Source organism: Bos grunniens, chromosome 3 (assembly GCF_055505025.1).
Source record: "Bos grunniens cultivar Pamir isolate PY7600 chromosome 3, Bosgru_T2T1.0, whole genome shotgun sequence".
NCBI classification, from domain to species: Eukaryota; Metazoa; Chordata; class Mammalia; order Artiodactyla; family Bovidae; genus Bos; species Bos grunniens.
In genome coordinates, this window is record NC_141167.1 from 44,925,809 (window position 1) to 44,948,099 (window position 22,291).

The following is a 22,291-nucleotide window of genomic DNA, read 5'->3' on the forward strand; positions in this document are numbered from 1 at the left end:
CAAGTGAAAAATATAATGCTTATGTATCATTCAGTAAATGCTTACTGCAGTTTTCTTCATGCCAAGCTTTTCAGTAGGAACTGATGACACAGAGGAACTGATCCCTATTGTCTTAGTGTCTTTAGGGGACACAGACAATTAAAAAAATAACCTTAATATGTAGCTACTGTAGAAACTTTCATAGTGTGGGGTGCAGGTAGGCTACTAAAGACTTTCCAGCCCAGCTGAGTCTTAGAGAACCAAGAGAAGAGAGAAGGTAGAAGACAAAAACAAAAACCTTTTAAAAAAACCTCTCAATTCAGTCAAAAGCTATTTTCAACTCATTCACTTGCAAGTCATGACACCAGCTTGAGAAAACTGTTGGCAGTGGAAATATATATATATATGTGTGTGTGTGTGTGTGTGTGTGTGTGTGCATATATATCAATATATATGGACAGAAAGGAGATGGGGAGGAGAGAGTGGAAGAGAGGACTAGAGACAGGAGAAACAGAGAGAGAGAGAGAGAGAACAACTGAGAGAGCCTCCTGAGATTTCACTGCAGTTTGCAGTTTGGCATTGTCTTTTTATCTGGTTTGGGAAATTATACCCTTTGTCAGGAACTGATTGTCATGTTTGATTTTCTGTAAAGGAAGTTGACAGTTGAAAGACTGCTGAACTTTTCTGAGATTCTGCACTGTCACTTGCTTCCCTTAGCCTGCTTTCCTTTCCTTTCCTAGACTGATGCTGCGAAGGATAATGCTGATTTCCTTAATAGCCAGATTGGGATTTGAACACAAAGACTCTTCTGGATCAGAGATGGTGGGGAGACGTGAGCAGCTAGTTAAACAGCAACCATAATTCATTAATTCCCTGACTCTTAGTAAAACTAGAGTAGTTGGGGAGAGCTACCAGAGTTGTTGGAAGTCTTGAAGGGCTGAAGTACAAGCAGAGGGTTCTAAACCTTATGCAGTCTGCAAAACTGGCAATTGTCAATCATTTCAATCTTAGCACAGTTAGCAAGGGGACCCTTTCCTATGAGATGCACTCTTTCCTCCTCCTCCTACACACACACACACACACACAACTCATTAGAACAGAGTTTAACATACAGAGCAAGCTCAAGAAATGTATGCTCTAATAAATGTCATATATAAGGGAAGGATGATAATGCTTGTGGGAAAATAGGAGCTTTATTTTCCATCTTCTTCTGGTTCATTCTCCTCTTAGTCTAGCACTGCCACAGATTTTCTTGTTTTAACTTATTCCATGCCTGGGCTTTTTTTAGTACTCTCATGACAGACCAAGTATTGTTTTCTTTTAGTTCTATTCTTGTTGACTTGCATACTGTCTAATGCAAACCTTATCCTCCTAGGACACTGCAGTCCCTCTTCTCGCCCGCCCCCTCTTCCTGTTCTATATATACACCTTCCATTTTAGCAGTTTTCTTACCTTGTCACAGTCCCATGTAGAGACACATGAACGGCAGCATCTGTGTGGGTGCTCTTATCTATTGTGAGGTTCTGAATTGCATGGAATTCTCTCTCCAAGACAATGATTTCCCTGTCCAAGATTTGAAAATTGACAACATATATCTTCTTCACTATGATTTTATTTTTTCTTGCTCCCCTGCCTTGAATCAATCTTAAAGAATGCTTACTGATGGTGCAGCTGTAAAATAGAAGGAGAAAGTTGGTTAAATCATTCTTCCTGTTAGAAAGCCTCTGTTACCCAAACACTTTCTTGCAAGAAAAATACTTGTTTAAAAAAGGAGAAAAAAATACCACTAGAGAAGTATCAGATCTGGGATGCTGTTAATTTTGAAGACATCTAATTTCAGGCAAATGTGAAAATTTCTATATTTTTCATATCTCAGTCATAGACTATATTAGATTATATGTCACTGATTAGTGCACATTTTTACCTTTCTTCTGAAATAGCGTGTACTGAGGTTTCTTCAGTTTATTCCTCTTTATGTCACTAGCACCTACATAATGCCTTGCATATAGCAGGTTCTGGGTAAAGATTCTTGCATGTATCTTTTATCTGCTAGGAGTAGTAGAGTTTTAATTTTCCCAGGGAATATTATATAAAATTCATGCAATTCAGATTCAGATGATACTTTGTTGATTTACACTGTTGTGTCACAATTTAAGCAACTGTTCTACACATCTAAATACCCTTTTAAATTGTGAACATATTTTGCACAAACACATATTAGAACATTAAATTATGCAGCCAACTTGAGGGAATGCTTCTGAAAATATGAACATATGTGATTTAAAAACAGAAAGGTAAAAATTAGCATCTTAAAATAAAAGTTCTAGGGAAACTTAAAGGATTTAAGAGGATGGGCCGTGTCTGTATATCATCATAGAAAATGTTAAGAAGGAAGTCAATCTTTCACCCAAGTGTTTAATTATTAAGTCATATGTTTAGATTCTTTACTGTCCTCATAGATTTCTATTATTTAACAGAAGCTAAAAGCTTCTAAGAGATGGATGGATTTGCTGTTCTGATTGTAATCAACCATAAAAGGAAACAAAATGCCCAAAAGTATTTCTGCCCCTTGATTCATCTGGGGCAGAGCAGAATATGAAAAATGTCTGAACTACTATCAAGGACAAATACAAAGGTACTGTCTCTGAAACAGAAGTAAGAAACCCGAATAAGAACCCCAAAATACCATTTTCATGAAGACAACAGAAATGCTGCAGTGTGAGGGGGAGGAATTCAAATTGAAATGAGCTAGCAGAGGAGCTGTGCCATGGAAACTCCTCAGCTGCTGCCTGGAAGAGATCTTCAAAAGCCCTAAAAAGGAAGAAAAAGCATCTTCTGTATGAATATGATGAAAAAAATAGAAAAATTTAGAAGCTTTTTGTTGATAGGCATGCATGTTTCTAAGCTTACTCCAACCAGGGAAAGGAGAGAGATGGAAAAAAATGAATTCTGGATGAAGTGCTTTTGGAGGATGACTAAAAGATCTAGATGTTAGGGTCTTCTTTTTGTCTAGACTAAGGTTATATTGTCAGCTTCTTAGTACATATTGCTTGAAGTGGTTCTCTCTAGGTGTCTTCCATGGTTTTATATCTTACAGGAAAAGTTAGATGCCATCTACCTTCTTCCTCTTTTCCTTAGAGTTTTATCTACATGACAGAAAAAAAATCACTCTAAAAAAGTAAAGCTCGTCACACTTTAAAAGTAAATGAGTAATTTTCTACACTGCACTGATAATAAAGATGCACTAAGGAGGTACTGGATGAGTTACTTGGAATTTGTGACAGCAGGAATAGGTTATGGAAGAGAGTGAAGTTAGTGTGGGAGAAAGCATGAGTAATGGGATTAGGCCTTTTTATACTGAGCTATTTCATTCAGCAAATATTTATTTAGGTCTTCTAAAAGTCAGGCATCGTTCTGACTTCTGGGTAAATAGTAGAGAATAAGAGAGAATGTCCCTGTCCCCATGGCACCCATAGATTCCTAACGGAGAAAATCGCTAACAGTGGCACATTGAATCTATGATTGCATTTTGCCAACAGACATAAGAAAAAAATACTGAGAGAGAAAGAGGTTAAGGTGTTTGAAGAACTTTTGAAAGTTGTGTTTTTACTATGGAAAAGTTACTTAATCTCTCTGAGTCTCAGTTTTCTCAGTTGTAAAATATGGTGTGAATAAGTGAGCTGGCTAAAGTGTTTAACACAGACCCGCTTTGGATCTTTTATATAAATAAGAATTAACTAGAAAACCCTTTTATTTTAGTTATATTGCCAACAATCCACCCTACATTTTCTTCTAAGTGTCAAAGAACCTGACCAAAGACTTAGGGCAATATAGATTTACTGAAAATTGACCATCAAGGTCAAATCCATTATATTCCTTGTGCTTTCAGGCAAGAATCCTGTTCTCTTATGGCCAATTAGGCACAGATAGGACTTCTGTATAAAAATGTATTTAAAATCTCTCTCCTAACTACTTTATTTTATTATCTATGAAATATTATCTTATTTTCTGAAGTGGTAGAAAGGACCTGATGAGTTCTTTATTTTTGGACTAGTGTTCTGATTAATCTGTTGTTAGCTTCTACATTTCATCTTTAAACACCCTTCAGGGGATTGAGTATAGGCATTTGAGAAGGCCTGAAATTCAAGGTTGTCTGGCATAATGAAGAATGTTAACATTTCAGGCTAACAATTAGTATAGTGGCCTGAACATAACTGAACACTGCTTTGAAGATTCAAGAGTCCTGAAATGCGCTTGTTTCAGCACACTAATGATTAATAACTCAGCATGCAGGGAGTTGAAAATGAATGGGACAGAAGCTCTGGACCACACCTCAGAAGTTGATTTCTTTAAAATGAAATTCTTCTATGTCCTTATTTTAAATATTTTGCCTCTTTCTTTTAAGGGAATGAGTTTTATTTCATCAAGTGATCTGAAAAATGTAGTTCTGATTATTTCAGATTTAAGAATAGAATTCGGGAGGATCCTAGCATTCAGAAAACAAGTTGTCGATGTGCAGGTACATTTTTTCCATCCCTGTTTCAATGCCACATATTTTAATGGCATACACTGTAGACTCAGTGAATGTTTCTCTACCTGGAAGACATCCTTTTCAGGTAGTATAATACATAAACCAATTAGGGAGGCAGTGACTGACAAATCTTATAATACATCATCTAAGAGAAGCTTTTAAAATGACCGCTTTCGGGACTCTATCTCAGATACACCGGTTGAGAAATTCTAGGAGTAGAGTCCTCAGATCCATAATTAAAGAAGAAAACTCTTCAGGTGATTTTGGTGCATGAGGTCTGTGGATATGCATTTGAGTACTAGTAGAGAGCAAGTGGAGAGTGGTGTGTGTATTTTGTGCTAATGCGAATCCCTTTTTGCCTACAGGCACTTTTCTGACAGTCATTATAGGTATAATCAGTGATTCTGCTGATTGCAGTTGTTCCTCTCTCTAGTTATGCCCCAGATGTGCTGTAATTCAAAATGAAGCTCCATCTCAACTATAGGAAGGGAAGGTAATGTTTCTCACAGAATGGAATCCTTACTCACTTATAAATATTCTCTCTCTCTCTTTTTGGAGGTATTCTACTGAGAAAACACTGAAAATAAGGTACAGATACATGTGTATTTATGTGCATATATGAGTGTGTATTTTTTTCCCCTAGAATAATAACAGTTTTGATGAGAAACCCTTTTATTAGGATTATAGCATAAGGGGCTATAAACACATTCTTAGGTAAATTGCCATTTTGTAAACTCATAGTTCAAATTATTCAGCTGTGGTTACTATGGAACTGCGAGCCTTGTTCACTTTGCAGAGGAAAATTCTAATGGTCCCCCAGTGTCCCCAGACTGTGGAAGAGCTCATTAAAGGAAAAGTACTGCTCTCTCTGCTAAAGACACATGAGCCAACTGCAGAATGTCCACATCAGGGTTTTAGGTGTACATTTTATTTGGCAGAGCTTGCACTTTCAGATGGGGCTTGTCCTTTGAAATTGAAGATGCCTCCCTGCTGGAAATAGTTACCATGTTAGGTAGGTCCACTCAGTCCCAGGGATCTGATATTTTAGAATAATAAAACTAGCTTGATCTTCTTTTTGGATAGGATGATTAAAATGATTTACCATTTATTAATTTAATACTTAATATTTTCTCTTTATACTCCTAGTGGTTTATGTATATAATTTCATGTATATATTCTCCTGATGATTCTAAAGGAGAATTACTCCATTTTACCAAGGAGGAAACAGATCCAGAGTAGTTGGATAAACTAGGCAAGTAGGTAAAGATCTCTGGATGAAAGTGAAAGAGGAGAGTGAAAACAGTTGGCTTAAAGCTCAACATTCAGAAAACTAAGATCATGGCATCTGGTCCCATCACTTCATGGCAAATATATGGGGAAAAAGTGGAAACAGTGGCTGACTTTTGGGGGGCTCCAAAATCACTGCAGATGGTGACTGCAACCATGAAATTAAAAGATGCTTACTCCTTTGCAGGAAAGTTATGACCAACCTAGACAGAATATTACAAAGCAGAGACATTACTTTGTCAACAAAGGTCTGTCTAGTCAAGGCTACGGTTTTTCCATTGATCATGTATGGATGTGAGAGTTGGACTATAAAGAAAGCTGGGCATCAAATAATTGATGCTTTTGAACTGTGGTGTTGGAGAAGACTCTTGAAAGTCCCTTGGACTGCAAGGAGATCTGACCAGTCCATTCTAAAGGAGATCAGTCCTGGGTGTTCATTGGAAGGATTGATGTTGAAGCTGAAACTCCAATACTTTGGCCACCTGATGCGAAGAGCTGACTCATTTGAAATGACCCTGATGCTGGGAAAGATTGAGGGCACGGGGAGAAGGGGACAACAGAGGATGAGATGGTTGGATGGCATCACTGACTCAACAGATGTGAATTTGGGTAAACTCTGGGAGTGGGTAATGGACAGGGAGGCCTGGTGTGCTGCGGTTCATGGTGTTGCAAAGAGTGGACACGACGGAGCAACTAAACTGAACTGAAGGTAAAAAAGGCTAGATTTGAACCAAGTTCTAACTCTAAATCCCAGACTTCCTCTCTAAGTTAGAATGCACAGTGTAGGCTCAGTGGTGTGGAACCTTTGATTGCTGCTATTATTCTTCAAGAACCAGGGAGATAGTAACTGCTGTCCCAACTGAAGAGAGATTTTGAGCAAATTGTTTGTCTAACCGAAGCTGTCTTCTTTAATCATTTTAACATGGCTTCACATGTGAGGAGAAGAAGTTGAGGGTCAGGGAGATAATGCTTTACTAAGGAGTTCAAAGGCCTAGAGGATACACAGGTAGGGAATAGAACGCCAGTCTCCTGACCGCAAGAGCAGACTTTCCACACTGGATCTTGCCCCCTCTCTTGTCAGGGGTCAATCTGCTTGAGTTTATGTGTCTAACAGCAGCCTCTGACTGGGTGGAGGGGGAACTGGGCATAGAGAGGTAGATATTGGAAAAGAAGATATGGTAGAGGGTAGGTGAAGAATATAAGAATAAGGCAACGGGATCCAGATGACAGTCACATTGTACCTACTCACATTTGTATCCAAAATTGCCTTAGTGTTGGGGTTGATACTCTTGATTTCCAGGAGGTATGAAGCCTCCGTTAATGAAGCAAATTGCATTCCTTAGAAGAGTCTTGAAATATTATAACCCTTTTTCCCCCTTTGGGTTTGTCTCAACTTTCACCTTTCACATTCAAAAGAAGGGTCTCTCCAAATTACTCTTCAGTCTGTGAAATGCTTTTAACTTTTATCCCAAGTATCAGTGCTGGACAAGGTTTTCTCCCAACTATTAGAGGCAATGTCTCTCCACAGTAGGCACTAAGTGGCTGGTGTCCTCAAAGAACAAATTGGCTTTTAAAGGAAAGATGACAAGGTGACATGTAAACAAGTGATTGAACCCACCTAAAGTACTTAAGAGAAGGCAACGGCACCCCACTCCAGTGTTCTTGCCTGGAGAATCCCAGGGACGGGGAAGCCTGGTGGGCTGCCATCCATGGGGTCGCACAGAGTCGGACACGACTGAAGCGACTTAGCAGCAGCAAAGTACTTAATGATGGTCTTGAGGAGTAGGTCTGAAATTCTGGTATGTATGAAATGAACTTGTTAGAAGTGTGTTTTTCTGGGACCCACCTTCTGACCTAGAGTTTTCAATTCAGAAAGCCTGAGCTTAGAAATCTGCCTGCTTAATAAGGGCCCAGGTGATTTGGCTCTAAGAAGTTCCTGGACTGCACTTTGAGAAATTCTCATTTAGAGTCTTGCTATTTAAAATGTGGCCCTAACCCTCAAAATGGGCATCACCTGGGAACTAACAGAAATGAAGAATTTCAGGTCTAATCCCCAGCCTTCCAAATCAGAATCTGAATTTTCTTTAACAACAGAAATTTATTGTCTCAGAACTCTGAAATTGGAAGCTCAAGATCAAGGTGGTAGCAGGTTGATTTCTTCTGAGGCCTCTCTCCTTAGCTTGCAGATGGATATGTTCATGCTGTGTCCTCATGTGGTCTTTCCTCTGTGTGAATGTGAACTTGGTGCCTCTCTGCATGCCCAAATTTCCTCTTCTTATAAGGATATCAGGCAGATTGGATTAGGACTTCACTGAATTTAATTGCCTCTTTAAATGCTCCTAACAGAAGCAGAAAATATTAAGAAGAGGTGGCAAGAATACACAGAACTGTACAAAAAAGTTATTCATGACCCAGATAATCACAATGGTGTGATCACTCACCTAGAGCCAGACATCCTGGAATGTGAAGTCAAGTGGGCCTTGGGAAGCATCACTGTGAATAAAGCTAGTGGAGGTGATGGAATTCCAGTTGAGCTATTTCAAATCCTAAAAGATGATGCTGTGAAAGTGCTGCACTCAATATGCCAGCAAATTTGGAAAACTCAGCAGTGGCCACAGGACTGGAAAAGGTCAGTTTTCATTCCAATCCCAAAGAAAGACAATGCCAAAGAATGCTCAAACTACAGCACAATTGTATTCATCTCACACGCTACTAGAGTAATGCTCAAAATTCACCAAGCCAGGCTACAACAGTACGTGAACCATGAACTTTCTGATGTTCAAGCTGGTTTTAGAAAAGGCAGAGGAAACAGAGATCAAATTGCCAACATTTATTGGATCATCAAAAAAGGAAGAGAGTTCCAGAAAAGCATCTATTTCTACTTTATTGACTTGTCAAACCTTTGACTGTGTGGATCACAACAAACTGTGGAAAATTCTGAAAGAGATGGGAATATCAGACCACCTGACCTGCCTCCTGAGAAATCTGTATGCAGGAGAGGAAGCAACAGTTAGAACTGGGCATGGAACAACAGACTGGTTCCAAATAGGAAAAGGAGTGGGTCAAGGCTGTGTATTGTCACCCTGCTTATTTAACTTCTATGCACAGTACATCATGAGAAACTCTGGGCTGGAAGAAGCACAAGCTGGAATCAAGATTGCTAGGAGAAATATCAATAACCTCAGATATGCAGATGACACCACCCTTATGGCAGAAAGTGAAGAACTAAGGAGCCTGTTGATGAAATTGAAAGAGGAGAGTGGAAAGTTGGCTTAAAGCTCAACATTCAGAAAACAAAGATAGTGGCATCCGGTCCCATCACTTCATGGCAAATAGATGGGGAAACAGTGGAAACTTGGCAGCCTTTATTTTTTTGGACTCCAAAATCACTGCAGATAGTGACTGCAACCATGAAATTCAAAGATGCTTACTCCTTGGCAGGAAAGTTATGACAAACCTAGACAGCATATTAAAAAGCAGAGACATTACTTTGCCAACAAAGGTCCTTCTAGTCAAGGCTATGGTTTTTCCAGTAGTCATGTATGAATGTAAGAGTTGGACTGTGAAGAAAGCTGGACATTGAAGAATTGATGCTTTTGAACTGTGGTGTTAGAGAAGACTCTTGAGAGTCCCTTGGACTGCAAGGAGATCCATCCAGTGCATCTTAAAGGAGATCAGTCTGGGTGTTCACTGGAAGAACTGATGTTGAAGCTGAAACTCCAATACTTTGGCCACCTGATGCGAAGAGCTGACTCATTTGAAAAGACCTTGATGCTGGAAAAGATTGAAGGTGAGAGGAGAAGGGGATGACAGAGGATGAGTTGGTTGGATGGCATCACCGACTCAAAGGACATGAGTTTGAGTAGACTCTGGGTGTTGGTGATGGACAGGGAGGCCTGGCGTGCTGCAGTCCATGGGGTTGCAAAGAATCAGACATGACTGAGCGACTGAACTGAACTGAACTGAATTTAAAGGCTCCATCACCAAATCCAGTTATCTTCTGAGGTGCTAGGATAAAAACATCAACATAATAATTTTGGAAGAACATAATTTAACTCATAATAGAAGGTATGGAGACTATTAATATCCTTGCTTATATGCAATGCTGTCATTGAGAAGAACCCTGAGAATAAGTTCAGAAACTCAGCTCTAATGGTGACCTGCCTGAATTCCATACCCATTCTTTATCTTGTGGTTCTCTGTTTTGGTAAATGGTAGTGTCTTTGCCTTAATTTACCCCAGTCAGACATCATGGAACCTAGTGCCCCCTCTCTCTTGTCATCATGTTTAATTAGTCATCCTACTGTATTTATCTCTGCTGTTTTTCCAGTGTAACATTTTTTTCCCCTTTTCAACTTCCGCTACTTTGGTCCCTGCCTCCTCATCTATTATCACACTAGGTATAGCCCTCACCACGTGTCATTCTCCTGCTTTAAATCATTCATGGCTTGCACTGCCCTAAGAAGTAAATGCAGTCTCCCTAGAATGGCCTACAAGCTACTTACAATCTATTAAAAACAAATGCAATTCCATCTCTCCCTTCTGCCCCAAACTCCAATTCTTTACAACATCTCTGGCCATATTGATTTTTTTTCTAGCTTCTCTAATGTGCCACATTGTGTCTCATGACAGCCTCTGAAAAAGCTATAATTCCCTCTACTTAGAACTCATTCTTTCTTTTTTTCTTTCTTATTCCCCGCTGCCCAATTTTTATTGTTTTTCAAATCTCAGCCCTATGTCATTTCCTTTCTAAAGCCTTATTTACCTCAATTGTCCTGCATAGGTGACTTTCATCAGTGCTCCTAATATGTTGCTCATCACACAATGTAGGGGATGCCTACTCACCTGTTTGTTTCCTTCAATGGACTGAAAATGTATTAAGATTAGGGATTATAATTTACTTACACTGCATTTCTGAAACCTTTCCAGTGTGTGACAACAAGGGCTTATACATACTTGTTGAATGTACCTCGTGACAAGTTGTTGTTTATATGAATCCTCAAATTTGGGAAATGGAGCACCTGAATGCCAGTACAAATCATTACCATAATGTGACATTCTCAAGGAAGTAATTTCCAATGGGAGAGAAGTACTTGGTCTTCTCTGAAGAAGTTAAAAAATTTTATCCCCAAAGCATGTGGTTTTAGAAGTTTAAGTGTACTTATGGGGACAAAGGGATAGACTCTGAAACCATGATGGGCACTGTGCCACTGTAGCACACTATTCCACCCTTCAAACATCTCAACCTTCTGTGAATCTCTCGAGTCCCCTGCTTCCCATAATCATGATGAATCCAGCCTGGCCCTTCCTCCTGATGAGGTGGCACAGAGAACATTGTATCCGCTTGTTTTCTCAGTCCTCTGTAGCAACTCAGGGGAAAGAGCAGGCTAGTAGGAATCCTTGCTCTTTCTTGGACTCTCTTTTTAGAATGGTGTGGTAACTGGGCCTCAGAGAATACTGACCAACTCATACTTGTTCCTTGACTTTAGTTCACTGTACTGTTTTTCTTATATAGCTGTAAATGCCATAAAGTCAGTGATCAAATCTACATAGTTCACCACTGATTAACCACTTCTTAACAGCATACTCAATAAATACTGATTTTGAAGACTTTAGCTTAAAAAATCAGGGGATTGTAACACCAATAACTAAGACCAGAAACAAAGGAATGCACGTCTGACAAGGGACATTAAAGCCTGGGGGCAGTCAAATCACAGTGCAAACCTAGAGCCTAAGAAATACACTGGCATTAGAGATACATAAGTTTATTGTCAAGGAATACTGCTGATATTTAAAGCTTTGGGAAAATAGGGAAGTACTCAGGGAGAACATATTTAGCCTATGTATATAATAATTATAATATTAACATGTATTGAACATTTACCATATGCTATGTACTTTTTTAAGTGCTTAAAAAGTATCAACCTACTTCATTCTTACAAAATCTCCATATTGTAAATAGTGTGAGTCTCTTTTAACTCATGAGGCTGCTGCTGCTGCTGCTAAGTCGCTTCAGTCTTGTCTGATTCTGTGCGACCCCAGAGATGGCAGCCCACCAGGCTCCCCTGTCCCTGGGATTCTTCAGGCAAGAACACTGGAATGGGTTGCCATTTCCTTCTCCAATGCATGAAAATGAAAAGTGAAAGTGAAGTCACTCAGTTATGTCCAACTCTTTGCAACCCCATGGCCTGCAGCCTACCAGGCTCCTCTGTCCGTGGGATTTTCCAGGCAAGAGTACTGGAGTGGGATGCCATTGCCTTTTCTGAACTCATGAGGAAACTGAGCCAAAACTGAGGTTAAGGAACTTGTCTAAGCTCACAAAGCTTTTGAGTGCCAGAGGGACCTTTAGACATAGCCAGCTGGTCCATGAGCCATGATGCCCGAAGAAAGAAGAGGGAGGGTAGTGGTTTATCCTATTTCTTCCATCATATTTTAGTAAATGTTGGAGAAAAAGTCATTTTTAATAAAATGTGGAGGTAAATTTTAGCTTTTGATAGTTTGTCCTAAGTATTGTGCATTTATTCTAATGTACAAGTCTCTGAACTGGCAGGGTTTTGTCTAATGCTTCAGGTACTGAAATGGCCCATAGATAGCATGATAGCAAAAGGCTCTCTTTTAAAAATACCTTGAATTGTTCTTGGCAGCTTATGCTTCGAAAGGAAGGAGCATCAGAAAAATGAACTGAAACATGCTTTGCATTGCTATGCCAGCTGTCTGTCAGAGTCTAAAATAGCTAAGACTCTCCAGAAAGTGTAAAATCATCTTAAAGGTCCAATTACACTTTTAGCTTATTTGATTTTCTTAAAAAGAAAGTAGTTTAATTCATTCAATATTTTAAAAATATTTTTAAAAATATTACTATATTTTATTTTAAATGAGTTGGCACTTGTGTTGACTAAGGGGTTTGCCTCCCACCAGACCAGATCAGGGAACTGCTTAAGAGCCCTCATTATCATATGTAAGTCACAGTTGACATGTGCTTTTATTTTTATCTCTGTATTTTCATGTTATATTTTGATGTACTTCTTGATAATATCCTAGATGTTTCCTGTTCCCAGGAAAGCAATAAATACACTGAACCAAACGCTTTTTTATGTATAGTTGAAAATGTATTTTTTATAGTATATCTACTTATCAAATTTTTAAAGAAACAGTTTTGCTGAATTGCAGCTTCAGGTAAGTACTTGTGCTTCTCAATAACTGCTTTAAGGGAAAAACAAAAACCCCCTCCAAATCCCCAAAGACTATGGGCATTTTAAAATAAAATTCACAGAATCTGATTTCTGAGCATGTGCCTGGTGAAACAGACTGGCTTTGCACCTCATTAGGAGATTTCAGACAGCCCTGCACCAAGGCAGCTCCAGCCAGCTGACTCTTCAGTGAAGTCATGAATTCTGAAGCATCTTCATGTATAGATTCTATTAAAATTAGGTTTGATCTCTAGGTAGGCTTTTTAATTAGCAGTTTCTAGTCAGCAGTCAGTTTTAGATAAAACTGCATCACTGGATGTTTATTTAAAGATTTCATTGTCTATCTTTGTGCGTGTGTATAATGTACGGGTGTGTGTGTGAGAGGGAGAGAGAGAAAGAATGCAAGCAGAAGTCTTAACAAAAGCTGTTGAAATTGAGAGGAAAAGTCCATCTATGCCTTTTCTCACTGTTGCCTCATTTTGCAGTTTTCTTTGTTAATACTTAGGAGAACGGAGGGACAACTACCCAAAGAGCTCCCTCCTTAAACATGAATGTCCTTGCAATGGCTGTGGCTAATACTGCAAGATTCCCATTGTGTTTTTACTAAGCTCAGCTTGCTCTTTCCTGGGGCTTTGGAGAGAAGCCCATTTATTCACTTGAGCATTCTGGATATCGTTGACATTTTCTTCAACTGTGCCTCAGGCTGTTGTAGTGGTGAAGGCTTTTAACAGGAGGGTTAACTGCCTGAATGTCAGAAAGCTTCAACATCCACATGCTTTACCAGCAAATAAATTCGTGTGCTTTGTACTTTCAAGTAGGTCTGAGAGCAGGTCGCATATTAATAGGTTATGTATGGGAATGGGGAAGGTGGGCTGGAGCTTTGAGGAACATTTCTGGCCCTTGCTGCTGTCCCTACACTTGTGTATTGACAGTTTAATCCTGCCTAGAGATTATGGTGATAGAGGATGGATTGGTGCTCACAGAATAATCTTGATAATTATGAATTTATTCAATATTATAGTCTGCATACTTCAAAACCCAATATTAAATTCATTGAATTTACGTTATCAGGATGCAAATTGATGGATCCGTCAGAACTTAACTATTCTGATCTCCAGATTCCTCCTGGTTAGAAATGAGGCCTAGCAGCCAGATTTCTTTTGTTAATTGCCTCAATGTCCTCAACTGAAAAATAAAAATAGTATTTTCCTCAGAGAGTTGTTGTGGGATTACAAGGAAATAACATGTAAAAGACTTAGATCACTGTCTGGCTCAGAGTACATCTTGGTTAAATGTTTCCTTTCATTGTCATGTTCATCACCAGTCATGATTCCATCTTGCTGCTGTATGCAGTGGCATTGGTCTCTTGGCCCAGTTTCTACACCATTTTCTTCCCACCTGTGTGAAGACACAGTGAGAAGGTGGCCATCTGCAACCCAAGAGAAAGCTGAATTGGTCTTGCTTGTGTACTTACCAGGTTCCTGAACTGTGAGGAATAAATTCCTGTTATTTAAGCCAGCCAGCCAATGATATTTTATTATGGCAGCTTGAACTGACTAATATAGAAGTAATCTGTCTGAAGTTAAGCCAGGTATGATGTGGATAAGCCAGGACCCAAATGTTGGTCTGCCCTTAACCGTTCTGCTGCATGGCTGCAAAAACGCTGCCCTCTTTATGATCAGGGCTCTATCTCAGCTCTTGCTTCTCCAGTCTGGCTTTTATCATCTTCTAAAACTTGTATTATTTCTTTCTTTTTTGCATTTTCAAATTTATTCTCAGTTGTCTCCCTCCTTCCTTAGATATGCATGGTCTAATTTTAAATTGTATTGCAGTCTTCTGTCTCCTAGTAGGCTCCTTTAGTTGCCAAAATCAATGCATCCTGTTCAATTGCTATGCTTAGTGATCTCGTTTTCAGTTCAATTGCTCAGTCCTGTCCGACCCTTTGTGACCCCATGGACTGCAGCACTTCAGGCTTCCGTGTCTATCAACAACTCCTGGAGCTTGCTCAAACTCATGTCCATTGAGTTGTTGATGCCATCCAACCATCTCATCCTCTGTTGTTGGCTTCTCCTCCTACCTTCAGTCTTTCCCACCATCAGGGTCTTTTCCAGTGAGCAAATTCTTTGCATCAGGTGCCCAAAGTATTGGAGTTTCAGCTTCAACATCAGTCCTTCCAATGAACATTCAGGACTGATTTCATTTATAATTGACTGGTTTGATCTTTTTGCACTCCAAGGGACGCTCAAGAGTCTTCTCCAGCACCACAGTTTAAAAGCATCAATGGTTCGGCGTTCAGCTTTCTTTATAGTCCAACTCTTACTTCCATACAGGACTACTGGAAATACCAAAGGTCATCTTTGACTAGACAGATCTTTGTCGGCAAAGTAATGTCTCTGCTTTTTAATATGCTGTCTAGGTTTGTCATAGATTTTCTTCCAATGAGCAAGTGTCTTTTAATTTCATGGCTGCAGTCATCATCTGCAGTGATTTTAGAGCCCACAAAAATAAAGTCTCTCACTGTTTCCATTGTTTCCCCATATATTTGCAATGAAGTGATAGGACTGGATGACATGATCTTTGATTTTGAATGTTGAGTTTTAAGCCAACTTTTCCATTCTCCTCTTTTACTTTCATCAAGAGGCTCTTTAGTTCTTCTCCACTTTCTGCCATAAGGGTAGTGTCATCTGCATATCTGAGGTTATCGATATTTCTCCTGGCAATCTTGATTCCAGCTTGTGCTTCATCCAGTCTGGCATTTCACATGATGTACTCTGCATATGTTAAATAAGCAAGGTGACAATATACATCCTTGACGTACTCCTTTCCCAATTTGGATCCAGTCCATTGTTCCATGTCTGGATCAAACTATTGCTGGATGTCCTCTGCACAAGTTAAATAAGAAGGGTGAAAATATACAATGTTGTTCTACTCCTTTCCCAATTTTGAACCAGTCTGTTGTTCCTTTTTCAGTTTGTTGCTTCTTGACCTGCATACAGATTTCTCAGGAGGCAGGTAAGGTGGTCTGGTATTCTCTTTACTCTAAGAATTTTCCACAGTTTGTTGTGATCCACACAGTTAAAGGCTTTAGTGTGGTCACCAAAGCAGATGTTTTTCTGGAACGCTCTTGCATTTTCTATGATCCAGCAGACTTTGGCATTTTGATCTGTGCTTTTGCCTTTTCTAAATCTTCCTAGAAGTTCTTGGTTCATGTACTGTTGAAGCCTAGCTTGGAGAATTTTGAACATTACTTTACTAGCATTTGAGATGACTGCAATAGTGTGGTAGTTTGAATATTCTTTGGAATTGGCTTTCTTAGGGATTGAAAGGAAAACTGACCTTTACCTGTCCTGTGGCCACTGCTGAGTTTTACAAATTTGCTGGCATATTGAGTGCAGCATCATCTTTTAGAATTTAAAATAGTTCAGTTGGAATTCCATCATTTCTACTAGCTTTGTTCATAGTGATGCTTCTTAAGGTCCACTTGACTTCATAACTGAATGGCCTAGTGGTTTTTCTTACTGTTTTCAACTTAAGTCTAAATTTTTCAGTAAGGAGTTTATGATCTCAGCCACATTCAGCTCCTGGTTTAGCTGACCATATAAAGCTTCTTCATCTTCAACTGCAAAGACTATGAGCAGTCTGATTTTGGTATTGACCATCTGGTGATGTCCATACATAGAGTTGTCTTCTGCTTTGTTGGAAGTGGGTGTTTGTTATGACTAGTGTGTTCTCTTGGCAAAACTCTGTTACCCTTTGGCCTGCTTCAGTTTGTACGCCAAGGCCAAACTTGCCTGTTACTCCAGGTATCTCTTGACTTCCTACTTTTGCATTCAAGCCCCCTATGATGAAAAGGACAGCTTTTTTTTTTTTTTTGGTGTTAGTTCTAGAAGATCTTGTAGGTCTTCATAGAACTATTTAACTTCAGCTTATTTGGCATTAGTGGTTGGGGCATAGACTTGGGTTACTGTGATATTGAATGGTTTGCCTTGAAACGAACAGAGATCATTCTGTTGTTTTTGAGATTGCACCCAAGTACTGCATGTTTGACAACTGAGTTTTTTAGGGGACACTTTTCCCTCTTGACTTACTAACATGACAGCTTTCTTTTCAGATATTCCTGCTTCTTTGTTTCTTCTCCATCTTTGTTCATCATGCTTAAATGTTAGTTTCCTAAGATTCAGTTCTTAGAAGGTACTCTCTTTCTGCAGCCTCAACCTGGAAGATCTCATTTACTCTCACATCACCATGTTGTTTACGGCTCCAGGATCTATATATGTGATCCAAGCTAGTGTGCAGAGCATGCCTTATTACCTTCTTTCAGCTTCCCCTAACCACCCCAAATATCAGATTCTCGGAGAAAACTGCTCTAACTACCTAATCTAAAATGACACCCATGCCCACTGCCTAACATTGGAGTGTCCCTCTTCATTTAAAAAAATATATTATTGCCTGATTTTATATGCTAGATTCATTTATTTCTTTGTTTTTTATTCCCCTACTAAATGACTGCTTTGGAAGGAAGGGTCCAATATAGTAACTAAAAACATAGAATCCAGATCTAATTGCCTCAGTTTGAATTCCAGTTTTGCCATTTGCTGTGAACCTGACAAATTACTAAACTTTGTGCCTCAAAATTTCCATGTTTATAAAAAGAGGATAAAATTAAGAGCACCATTCAACATTACTCAGTGGATGCTTCCTATGTCTCAGGCTCTGTTCTAGACATTGAGGGTATGCTGCTGCTAAATCGCTTCAGTCATGTCTGACTCTGTGCGACACCATAGATGGCAGCCCACGAGGCTCCCCCGTCCCTGGGATTCTCCAGGCAAGAACACTGGAGTGGGTTGCCATTTCCTTCTCCAATGCATGAAAGTGAAAAGTGAAAGTGAAGTCGCTCAGTCATGTCCGACCCTCAGCGACCCCATGAACTATACTCACCAGACCCTCCGTCCATGGGATTTTCCAGGCAAGAGTACTGGAGTGGGGTGCCACTGCCTTCTCCAATTTTGTCTGTTGCTATTGAGGGTATCAGATCAGATCAGATCAGTCGCTCAGTTGTGTCCGACTCTTTGCGACCCCATGAATCGCAGCACGCCAGGCCTCCCTGTCCATCACCAACTCCCAGAGTTCACTGAGACTCAGGTCCATTGAGTCAGTGATGCCATCCAGCCATCTCATCCTCTGTCGTCCTCTTTTCCTCTCGCCCCCAATCCCTCCCAGCATCAGAATCTTTTCCAATGAGTCAACTCTTTGCATGAGGTGGCCAAAGTACTGGAGTTTCAGCTTTAGCATCATTCCTTCCAAAGAAATCCCAGGGTGGATCTCCTTCAGAATGGACTGGTTTGATCTCCTTGCAGTCCAAGGGACTCTCAAGAGTCTTCTCCAACACCACAGTTCAAAAGCATCAATTCTTCGGCGCTCAGCCTTCTTCACAGTCCAACTCTCACATCCGTACATGACCACTGGAAAAACCATAGCCTTGACTAGACGAACCTTTGTTGGCAAAGTAATGTCTCTTCTTTTCAATATGCTATCTAGGTTGGTCATAACTTTCCTTCCAAGGAGTAAGCATCTTTTAATTTCATGGCTGCAGTCATCATCTGCAGTGATTTTGGAGCCCCCCAAAAATAAAGTCTGACACTGTTTCCACTGTTTCTCCATTTATTTCCCATAAAGTGATGGGACCAGATGCCATGATCTTCGTTTTCTGAATGTTGAGCTTTAAGCCAACTTTTTCACTCTCCACTTTCACCTTCATCAAGAGGCTTTTTAGTTCCTCTTCACTTTCTGCCATAAGGGTGGTGTCATCTGCATATCTGAGGTTATTGATATTTCTCCCGGCAATTTTGATTCCAGCTTGTGTTTCTTCCAGCCCAGCGTTTCTCATGATGTACTCTGTATATAAGTTAAATAAACAGGGTGACAATATACAGCCTTGATGTACTCCTTTTCCTATTTGGAACCAGTCTGTTGTTCCATGTCCAGTTCTAACTGTTGCTTCCTGACCTGCATACAAATTTCTCAAGAGGCAGATCAGGTGTTCTGGTATTCCCATCTCTTTCAGAATTTTCCACAGTTTATTGTGATCCACACAGTCAAAGGCTTTGGCATAGTCAACAAAGCAGAAATATACAACAGACAAAAAACTGCAGGCAGAAATTTCTGCCTCATGGAGCTTACATTCTAATGAGGAGAAACAGACAATAAGCAATTAAATAAGGAAACCATGCAGTTTGTCAACCAGTAATAAGGCCGTGGAGAAAAACTAAGCAGCAGAGGGAATGGAGAGTAAAGGTGGTGTTTAATTTAAATCAGGATGGTCAGAGGAGGCATCTCTATGAGGCAGACAATGAGCAAAGGCCTGAAGCAGGTTAGGCATTGGTCATATGAATACACTGAAGAAAAGCTTCCAGGATTCCAGGTAAATCCATTGCTTCTCTTCCTGTTCTCATGCTGCCCAATCTCCCCACGCTTCATTAAGTTATTCTTCCACTGTTCTGAAGTATTAATATTAATGCTTCACACCTCTTTATTCTTGCTTACAGTGCTCCTTCAGCTTGTAACCTCCACCTCTGTTTTTTTTTTTTTTTTTCCCCTGGAAAATACTTATACATTTGTAAAATAAGGATGGAGATAATTGTATCTTACCTCAAAGGTGGTTGTGGGGACTATTTTATATGTTTAAAGCACATGGTAGAGTGGTTGACCATAGTATGTGTAATAGAAACATCAGTTCTTATTATTACTAAAATACAAATATGAAACATAAGCCTCACTATGATGGCTGCTTGTGTAACTCCCCATCCTTTAGGTCCTAGCTGCCTTCAGTCCCTTAGACTGGTATGGTGCTTTTCTTAAGTAATCCTTGTGCTTTCTCTAATACTGCATTTATCGTAAAGAATTGCATTTTCCTATTTGGCCTGCATTCCAATCTAGACTTTAAGCAACCTGAGAATGGAGACTAGGTTTGGTTAACAGTTGTGTCACCAGTATTAGGTCTCTGACTGGCATATTGTAAGAATTCAATAAATAAGTTATTACTGTAAATAGTAAATATTTATTAATTTATGTTATGATACTAAATGATAAATAAGAACAAAAACTATTAAGTAGGTAAATTGTATTCTATTGAAAGTTATTGAAAAACCCAACATAAGGAAAGCTTGTCTGGAAGGATTTGATTTCTCAAGGCTTAAGTGAAATCTGGGAATTTCTCAATATGGCTTCCTTCCCGTCTGTTCTCCCACAGAAAGTATACTTTTCCACACCAATTTCTTTCCTGAGTATCTCTTATGGTCAGTAATGTATGTCCTGAGGATTTGTATTGTGTTAGTCAGAATTGGTCAGGTTATGCTGAAGAAACAAATAATCTCCCAATTCTAGAGGCTTACCATATCAAGGTTTTATTCCTTGTTCCTTCAGTGACCAAGTTCCACAAATTTGTGACTGTCATGTTAGGAATAAGTGACTTCTCTGGGCATCATCATATAGGAAGAGAAAGCTTAGAGAATCCTTTTTACTGCTCAGTTTGAAACAGGAAGATGTGTGTCTCTTTTGCTCCTTTTCATTGGCTGTAATAAGTCAGATGGTTCTACACAGTTGGTGTCTCAGAAGTGCAGTCTTTATGCCCAGAGGGACAGGAGAGTTGGATATTAAACATTTAGTATTTACTTCATGCATTAATCAATGACTAACAACTGGGGTTGTTGTAAGCCAAAGCAGGATTTCTGTTTACAACTCTGCAGTTGGCCAGATTAGATAACCAACTTGCTACAGTGTCTTCTCTTAACCTTGGGGATGACCATTTCAAATATAATTTGGTCAAAAAAAGTGACTTGTTTGTAGGTAGACAAGTTTTTATGCATGAAATATTTTGCCTATGAAGCTCCCTCTTAAATTTTAAGCCAACTGACCTATAATCATTGTTGAAATTCCATGAAATATGAGCATCTCAAGGGTAGAAACTAAGACCTAATCATCTTTGTATTTTGACATCTTGTAATACCTGATATTAAAGATAAAACACAGCTTTTTGAGTAAGTAACTAAATAAAGGCTTTATCTGAAAATAATTACTTATTAATTTATTCACTCCCCTTTATTGACCCATATCACTCCAGTTTTGGAAGGGGAAAGGGGTAGTGTGTCACAGTGGCTAGGAGCAAAGATTCAGAAGGAAAGGAGATGTGGATTTGATGTTTGACTAAGTTACTAAAGCTCTCTAAGACACATCTGTAAAATTTAATCCTTAGTGTTTCCACAAGGTTATTTTGAAGATTTACTGAGATAATCCTTATAAAGTGCTGAGTGTAGCATCTGGCATCTAAAAGACTTCAATTGATGTTAGCAGTTATTATTGTTCTCTAACTGAACTTTTGTTGATTCTTTCCCAAGAGTTAGGCAGGATAGTAAATAACGAACAATGTTTATTGAACAATTATGTGCGAAACATTGTGCTGCTGCTAAGTCACTTCAGCTAGTGTCTGATTTTGTGCGACCCCATAGATGGCAGCCCATCAGGCTCCCCCGTCTCTGGGATTCCCCAGGCAAGAACACTGGAGTGGGTTGCCATTTCCCTCTCCAATGCATGAAAGTGAAAAGTGAAAGTGAAGTCTCTCAGTCGTGTCCGACTCTTAGTGACCCCATGGACTGCAGCCTACCAGGCTCCTCCATCCATGGGATTTTCCAGGCAAGAGTACTGGAGTGGGGTGCCATTACCTTATTTTATCTACATTAAATCCTTATAATAACTTTATGTTGCTCTTATTATTTCTGTTTAGAGAAATTGAGTCATAGACTAGGTAAAAACTTATCCAAGGTCATGCAGCTGGTAAGGCGTAGAGCAACTAGACCAGAATCACTGAACCAACTACTGATTTAAAACTACACGAGTGACCTTCGGTTGCCAATCTGTGGAGATGCTTTCATCTTTATTAAACTTTGTTCTGTTTGTATGGTTAACAGAAATAATTAAACCAGTTATCAAACTGAATCACCAAAACAAGTTCATCTCTTTTTTGTTCCAACTTGCTTGTACACGACAGGAAATACTCAGCTTTATTGTCCCTCACTAGATACCTGAAATTTAACCATAATAATTATAAAAGTACTAGTGGTAATACTGGGGGTTTCCCAGGTGCACTAGTGATAAAGAACCCGCCTGTCAAAACTAGAGACGTTAGCAATGCAAATTCAATCCCTGGGTCAGGAAGATCCCCTGAAGAAGATCCCCTGGCAACCCCAATCCAGTATTCTTGCCTGGGAAATCCCATAGACTGAGGAGCCTGGCATTCTATGGTCCATGG

General features: G+C 39.5%; 1 long non-coding RNA gene across 1 annotated transcript in view; it reads left to right on the forward strand.

The window, feature by feature from the left end:
• Positions 1–22,291, forward strand: part of LOC147375585 (uncharacterized) — a 148,663-nt gene that overhangs the window by 60,401 nt on the left and 65,971 nt on the right. The gene's annotated exons all lie outside the window — the stretch shown is intronic.